Here is a 9941-nt window from a genome sequence, read left to right on the forward strand (position 1 = left end):
TTTGCAAGTGTTATTGCAAATACAATTACTATTTTAACCGTTTTTAACACACGGTTATAAAAGTATTCATATTTTCTACTTTAACAAACCAATCATAAGTATGCTTATAACAGGTTGTAGAAAATGGCTTATTGTAAGTTTATTTTTGTATTCATTTAAGATGGGTTAATGAAATGGTTTATTGGGTCGACATGATATATGCATGTATGTGTGCTACGTCAATATATATGTGAATGTATGGGAAAACGATGAAAGATCATAAAACTTGGATGGACTAAGTCGAATATATAGCTTTAAAAGATAAAAATAGAAAACGATTATAGTTAAATAATCAAAATTTCTGATTCGAATAATTTGTTCAGTTTTACAAGGGTTGGTATCTAATGCGGGAACTTAACTCCTTTGAAAATGTGGCTAACTCATATATATATATACCGGAAATTGGAAATTACCGCTATATAGGTGAAATAAGAAAACGTGGACTTGCATAGGCAGTGTCCTGCCACTAGATGCCATTACAAACTCCAAATAACAAATCTGAAACACTTCCATTGCCAAATGAGACAAAAATCGACGAAATACCGAATATAGGAAGGTGGAGTTATATCGGAGCTATAGGGCAAATTTACCCCTATAGACACCCTTCTAAACATGTCCACTGAAAAGTGTGGCTAGAACTATCAGAATGATGTTAGAATTATCAGAATGAGGTTACGCCGAATGATGTTAGGGGGAAACTAGGATTTATGTATACCCCAGTACACAGTGGTCCCAAGTCATCAGAAGAATCAAAAACCTGAATACAATAAAATTTAACTTTCTCCTAACACATCAAATTTTAATGCAACAATATTGTTTTACCCTGCACCTTAAAAATTTAAATTTGTCATTCAGTTTGTAACACCTCTAAATATTCGTCACAGAGCCCATATATATATATATATATATATATATATATATATATATATATATATATATATATATATATATATATATATATATATATATATATATATATATATATATATATATATATATATATATATATATATATATATATATATATATATATATATATATATATATATATATATATATATATATATATATATATATATATATATATATATATATATATACTAGCTGAACCCGGTGCGCTTCGCTACCCCTTTTGATTTTATATGCATTCAAAATTTTATTTACGAATATATGTTGGATAAAGAAAAACAAATTTAAAAATTTAAAAAAAAAATATTGCACTACTTTAATGCGTTAATAAACAAAATCATTACAAAAGCAGTAACATGACATGCATACACGAAGGGTTTGTCCTTTGGATTTATTTATTTCATAGCAAATACCAAGCGTGTAGGAAACTGCAATTTTTTTAAGTAGAGTGGCATTCCTATAGCAATTAGTGAATTCGAGATAGCAACATACTTCGCCGTAATAAGCGTATTTCAAATAAATTGTTGTGTTGTTTTTTAGTGTTAGCCTAAGGCGTTGTGGGTCAATGGTTCTTATTAAAATCATATCCCAATCTGATCCGATTTAAATATAATTTAAAAAAAAAAATACTTTTACACCAAACTCCGCCACACCTTTCATATTTAATTGAAATTGGTGCGTCAAATATGTGAAATCGGCCGAGAATATATATATGGGAGCTATATCCAAATCCTAACTAATTTCCAATTAATTTATCACATTTATTATTATAACATAATTCCGCCACACATTCTGAATTTCATTGGAATCGGTCATATATATCGTGTTTGGTGCATAATATGTATGAAATCGGCCGAAATATATATGTTAGCTATATCCAAACCTCAACTGATTTCAATATAATTTGGCAATTTTTGCTGGTGCCAGATTTTGTCTCTCTCGCTTTGGGTGCATCAAATATGTGAAATCGGCTGAGTATATATATGGAGCTATAATCACATCTGAGCGTATTTGAATATAATTTGTCAAATGTGCATCAAATACATGAAATCGGCGGATAATATATATGGGAGCTATATCCAAATCTGAACCGATTTTAATATAATTTGACTAATTTATTTTCTAATCAAAATCCCGTTACATATTCCAAATTTCTTTGGAATCGAACATACATATCGTGTATGGTGCATAAATACATGAAATCGGTCGAAAATATATATGAGAGCTATATCCAAATCTGAACCCATTTTAATATAATTTGACAAATGTATATTTGTTTTAATTTCCGCTACACATTTCAAATTTCATTGAAATTAGAGATACATAGCGTGTTTGGTGCATCAAATACATGAAATCGGTCGAAAATATATATGGGAGCTATATCCAAATCTGAACCGATTTCAATATAATTTGAAAAATTCATTTTTGCTCCCGATTCCGTTACTTATTTTAAATTTCATTAAATTTAGACATACATATCTTGTTTGGTCCACCAAATACATGAAATCGGCCGAAAATGTATATGGGAGCTATATCCAAATCTGATCCGATTTCAATATTATTTGGGAAATAATTTTTTTTAGATAAAATCTATCACACGTTTCAAATTTCATTGAAATTGGGGATACATAGCGTGTTTGGTGCATCAAATGCTTGAAATCGGCCGAAAATATATATGGGAGCTATATCCAAATCTGAACCGATTTCAATATAATTTGACAAATTTATTTTCGGATCAAATCCAGTCACATATTCCAAATTTCATTGGAATCGAACATTCATATTGTGTTTGAGGCATCAAATGAACGAAATCGGTCGAAAATATATATGGGAGCTATATCCAAATCTGAACCGATTACAATATAATTTAGCAAACTTATTTTTGTTCCAAATTCCGTTACACATTCCAAATTTGGAGACTGTATCTTTAACCGATCAATAGATATGTGCATATAAATCTAAATTTTTGGGAGGTACCTCCGATTCTGATGCTATATCTCCAGTTCCAAGTGGAAATTCAAAAATGTTTATAGCCTATGTTACTTTCAGGCGATGTTGCAGTATATATGGAAATTTTCAGAAAAATCTATTCAGCAGTTTTCGAGTCCATAAATTACAAACAAACAAACAAACAAACAAACAAACGTACAAACATTTTCCTCTTTTATAGATATAGATATATATATATATATATATATATATATATATATATATATATATATATATATATATATATATATATATATATATATATATATATATATATATATATATATATATATATATATATATATATATATATATATATATATATATATATATATATATATATATATATATATATATATATATATATATATATATATATATATATATATATATATATATATATATATATATATATATATATATATACAATAACAATTCAATATATATTCAACTATATATAACAATTCTGGGGTGGCGCTTGCTGAGTGCGATGGTGCTGAGTCCTGTTTGAATGTTCGTGTGCGCCAAAAATGTTTGCGTTTCCAAGGCTTTTCTACACCCTCCTGAATATTTTCACGATAATTTTGGAATTTTAATGTCTTCACCCCGAGCACAATTTTCGATATTTGCCGAATATTGCAATACGTTTAGCTCAGGAGCCATTTTTCGGCCCCTGCAATGCAAGTTTCGATTAAGTCGCATCTTTACTTTTCGAACCATTTCTGCTGATGTTGCTCTTTATTCACATTTAAATGCTGGAGTGCTCTAACGATACCCTCTTGTGGTTTTCCAGCCAAACACTATGTGTTGATGTTTAAATATACAGATAGCAATTATCGTCCAATCTTCACTAAATTTTACGTAGGGGTAGGGTTAGTGTCAAAACTGAAGCCTCATCTTATGGATATGTACATTTAGTTCAATGGACCAAAAAATTCCAATTTTCCTGACTTTACGTTCGCTGTACAGGTCACAATGGAAAACCAATCGACACGGAATTTTCCATTACAAGGTAGTTAAGGATAGTGAAGAATTCGAGGATTTAGATAATCATTGGTTTCACTGCTGCTAGTGTTTCACTTGTCAATGTTACTTTAACCCTTAAAATACGACAACAATGGAGGTACCTTTATATAGTAGGCTTACCGAAGAGTGAATATTTTTTTGACATTTTTTTGCAGGAAGGTATGTATTGAATTAAGAATCATAACATAAAAGACTATATAAAAATGTTCGGCAAAATCTTGAAAAATCCCTCAAATCGGCTGTAGAGTTCAATGGGAGCTATACAAAAACATGTTCCATGTTCACTATTTTTGTCACATCAATTTGTTACCCTATCTCAAACAAGAGTGTTAAGTTTCAAAAAAAAATCGATTTAAAACATACAATAAAAAGCCTCCAGATGCCAAATTTCAAAAATGTACCTAAAATCTTAAAATTTCTTTAAATCAGAGGGCACTATGTCCAAACTTCACAATTTTATGATTAAATTATTTCTTACTCATTATGAAGCTACTCTAAAAAAAATCAGATCGATTAATTGTATGTAAGCAATCCCATACATGTGGGCCCACTGTGCAGTCTTTGGTATCTATTGCCTACATCAAACAACATATTAGAAATACTTCCGTTGCAAACTGTGATCATAATAATTAAATACTAAATATGTTCAATATAGGCAATGTTCTGCCACCGAAAGTACAACCTATTACGATTTCGTCGATGTTGTCTATGTATGTCTGTTGTGTTAATGGAAATTAAAAAAAAAATATTTATAAATTTCAAAGTCTGTGTAAAATTTGTTATATTTTAAATGTGTGACTATATAATAGACTCCAAAATAAGGAACATGTAAAAAACATTAAGTTCGGTCGGACGAACGTTTAATACTCTCACCATTGGGTAAAGAAAACATTTTTATAAAAAAACAAGTAAGCAAAGGCTATAGTCGGGGGCCCCCTTATGTCCAAATCCATTTGTTAGAAGCCCCCTTATGTCCAAATCCATTTTGGAAGATCTCGGTTTTAAAATTATGTCACGATACACTGTTGCACTGCACTATGTTACTCTTAGCATTTTAACCAGGGAATTTGCCCAATATTTACGCACTCCGTCGTGCTGTTACTTATTGTGGTCCATTTTACAGCTAAATAAAATCCAATGGTCAGCCAAAATGCTGGACTTCTTCTCTGCCCTTAGCTCTTTTCTCATGCAAAATTTGGTGTCGATTGGTTACAATTGTGTGATCAGCAAAAGTCATTGGTCCATTTCAATCACTGAATAGTATGCGATCATCTCCAAAAGCAATAGGATTCTATTCTGATCGTAACCGCACCTCCATTTTCAATTTCGTGAGGATCGGGCTATAATTGCGACCTGTAGACTGATTACAAATTAACATGGACAGACGGACGGACATACATAGCTAGATCGGCTCAGCTCGGCGAGATAGGAAGATCTATATATACTTTCCTATGTGGGAAATAAATATTTCGAGGTGTTACATAATTTAACATATAGTGTTGTAGGGTATAAGTATCTGGATTTAAACGTGCTCCACTTTAAACTACAAATACCAGACCGTTTAGATAAAGCAGTTAAACTTTTCAAAACACCATACAGTGGGTGAGGAGGCCATACCAAAATGGGAAGCTATATGGACCATTTTATACTTCAAGTATTGTCGTCTACTACTGTGACTAGGATTATCGAAATACCGAATATCGGTGGGTGCCTTTGTATGTGCGCTATAGAAAAACGTCGACATAGATATTCAATGTTCTGCGACTAAAACTATGTATGTATGGCGGCTACACCAAAACGTGGGCCAATACATCTCATTTTCAGCAGCAACCATTCTAGACACATTACAAATTGTTGGACCAAATATTGTGGGCTGCATCGCACCACCCAAGAATGGTTACAAAATAAGGTTCCTCGCTTCATTTCCAGCGCACAATGGCCACCAAAATCTCCGGATACCAATCCGTTGGACTATTGTGTCTGGCCATAAGGCCATAATTTGTGTCTGGCCATAAGGCCATAATTCGTGCCAAAGGTGACCAATTAGAAGAAATCTAAACTTATTTTAACATTTGATGCTATTTCCGACATTTTTTGCTTTCATACAATAAAATTTGAAAAAAAACATAATCATTTAAAAAAAATGTAAAAATTATGGCGTTTGACATTGTTGCAGTTTTTTATCTCACCCTGTATACCCTCTTTAGCCATATGGCTGAGGGTATAAAAAGGAAACAAGATAAGCCTCTAGGTCAGAAAGGCATGTCATGGATTTTTGATAATTGACAAGTACGCATATAATGTCTGATTTTCATTTGTTTTACCCAATTGAAATTGATTGTAATCGGCTCAGATTTTGATATAGCTACCACATATATTTTCGGCCGATTTCTAGTTTATTGTGCACCAATGTGTAAAATAATAGATCATTGGACATAGCAATAAATTCTATCCTACCATGTTAATGAAATTTGATTAGAATCTGTTCGAACATTCGTCCGATTTTATATTTTAGTTACATAAGATCCATTCCCTTTCAAATTTATACGCATTAAATTTTCCAATTTATACCGCACTATAGCTGCAATATGCTTTTTATAAAGTTTCCGGTCAGTATGATTTACTTTACGCAAATTTCCAATATTTTTATTTCGGATATCATATATTCTGCTCATCGAAATTTTAGTTATTTGGTAAATATTTTCGTGACGTAAGAGTTATGGTAGAATGCAATTAGTTTTTAACATTGACTTAACATTGACTTCATCCAAAATGACATATATATATTTATTATTCAATCAGTCGTTCTAATAACGGAAGCGTGAGAATTAAAATATTTATCTAAAATTTTAAAATAGACGACCTGTAGATGTAGTTTTACTCAGCACAAAGCCCCTCCCCCAAATGAATGAATACTTTAATTGAATAAACAAACTTTTTCCAAACCATGTGGTTTAATCACAATTTATTAAGCTCTTATATGTATTTTATTTCACAATTTTTTTTTTTTTTGTTAATTTCAAACTTCAGGTAATTCAATACATGCATCTACTCAAACAATTGTACAGCTCTGAGTTGATTGACACAAATATGATATTCATGATGTACATGAAATTGTCGAGAGAATGAATATTTGCTTCCGGTTGTGTTGCCATTGAAATACAATTTAATAAATGGAATTGCAATAATGCAATACACATAGATACGGTGTGCCACCTATTCGATTGATGAATAAATGATAGAGAAACCCACAATCTCAAAATATTCAAATGGGAAATGTGTCGAAAATCTTTAAGTCAATATTGAATTTGTTCTGCTTTGATTTGCTATTAAATTGTGGGAAAGAGAGAGAGAGACAGAGAGAGCATCGAATGAAATATCCAAAATTTAGAAAATTTAAAATTTACGTCTTACCCCAATTTGTGCAATATTTCATTGGAAACCTCAATATGTAATGCTAAATGTATGCAGCATGTGGATGAATTGAAAGAAAATATGTGGTTAATTATTAAATGGAATTGGATTTGGAACGAACTTGGCAATTCTCAAAAACATTAAAATCCGTTAAAAGTTCTGTTAAAATCTTAAAAATATTGAAAGTAGCTGTTATTTTAGGGTCTATACGACGACATGGACCTGCATAGGTAACTTTTGTAATAAGCCATTGCAATATTCAAATGCGAAACTTAAAAAATATATGAATAATGTAGCTAAAATCATCAAAATACCGAATATCGTGAGATACCTTTAAATGGGGGCTATACGACATGGACCTGCACAGACAATTTTCTCTCTTAGGCTGTAGTATCCAATATGAACGTCAAATACCAAATTGGAAACAATTCCGGTGAATAATGTTGCTAAAATCAACAAAATACCGAATATCGGGAGGTACTGTTTTAAGGGGGCTATACCAAAACGTGGACCTACATGGCTCATTTTCAATAACAAAAGTCCTGCAGTCATAATATACATTTAAAAATAAAACTTTATCAATCTACTTCAATTCGTTCGGTATGAATGATTTTCATATTAATATATATATATATATATATCTATATATATATATATATATATATATATATATATATATATATATATATATATATATATATATATATATATATATATATATATATATATATATATATATATATATATATATATATATATATATATTCCTGATCAGCATAAAATTCTATGCCGATTTAGCAATGTCCGTCTGTCTGTCCGTCTGTGAAAATCATTCATTCATTTATGGGTGATTTGTTCCTAATTTCTAAAACCTATTAAAATTAGTGAAAAACAAGAATTTTTAAGAAAAAGAATTCATGTCTATTTTATTAAATCAAATATATAATGCTTGTGCTATTCACATTTGCTTTGACCAGTAAGAAATGTTTGTACGCGCTAAAGGGGAATTCACTTAAATCTTTAAGCTAGTGTTCGCAAACCATTGATACTATCGATGGTTTCAGACTTTTTTCTTTCATAAATACTTTTTTGTGATATGAACATACTTCGCAAAAATTAAATTTGACAAAAAAAATTAAGTACACAAAATTTCACATCGTGCTAAATGGAATAAAATCGTGTAAAAAAATTAAAAATATAATAATAAATTTCAAACCGTGTTATATCAAAACCGTGTACAAAAGACCGTGTAAAAACAGACTTAGGTGTATATATATATATATATATATATATATATATATATATATATATATATATATATATATATATTATATATATATATATATATATATATATATATATATATATATATATATATATATATATATATATATATAATATATATATATATATATATATATATATATATATATATATATATATATATATATATATATATATATATATATATATATATATATATATATATATATATATATATATATATATATATATATCTTTCTTCTATATCTATAAAAGAGGAAAATGTTTGTATGTTTGTTTGTTTGTTTGTTTGTTTGTTTGTTTGTTTGTAATTTATGGACTCGAAAACCGCTGAATAGATTTTCCTGAAAATTTCCATATATACTGCAACATCGCCTGAAAGTAACATAGGCTATATACATTTTTGAATTTCCACTTGGAACTGGAGATATAGCATCAGAATCGTAGGTACCTCCCAAAAATTTTGATTTTATATGCACATATCTATTGATTGGTTGAAGATACAGTCTCCAAATTTGGAATACGTAATGGAATTTGGAACAAAAATAAGTTTGCCAAATTATATTGTCATCGGTTCAGATTTGGATATAGCTCCCATATATATTTTCGACCGATTTCGTTCATTTGATGCCTCAAACACAATATGAATGTTCGATTCCAATGAAATTTGGAATGTGTGACGGGATTTAATCCGAAAATAAATTTGTCAAATTATATTGAAATCGGTTCAGATTTGGATATAGCTCCCATATATATTTTCGGCCGATTTCAAGCATTTGATGCACCAAACACGCTATGTATCCCCAAATTCAATTTGAAACGTGTGATAGATTTTATCTACAAAATTGATTTCCCAAAGTATATTGAAATCGGTTCAGATTTGGATATACCTCCCATATACATTTTCGGCCGATTCCATGTATTTGGTGGACCAAACACGACATGTATTTCCAATTGTAATGAAATTTAAAATAAGTAACAGAATTGGGAGCCAAAATGAATTTGTCAAATTAAATTGAAATCGATTCAGATTTGGATATAGCTCCCATATATATTTTCGACCAATTTCATGTATTTGATGCACAAAACACGCTATGTATCTCTAATTTCACTGAAATTCGGAATGTGTAGCTGAAATTAAGACAAATATACATTTGTCAAATTATATTAAAATCGGTTCAGATTTGGATATAGCTCTCATATATATTTTCGACCGATTTCATGTATTTTATGCACCATACACGATATGTATGTTCGATTCCAAAGAAATTTGGAAAATG

This window comes from Musca domestica, unplaced genomic scaffold (genome assembly GCF_030504385.1).
Source record: "Musca domestica strain aabys unplaced genomic scaffold, Musca_domestica.polishedcontigs.V.1.1 66, whole genome shotgun sequence".
Taxonomy (NCBI): domain Eukaryota; kingdom Metazoa; phylum Arthropoda; class Insecta; order Diptera; family Muscidae; genus Musca; species Musca domestica.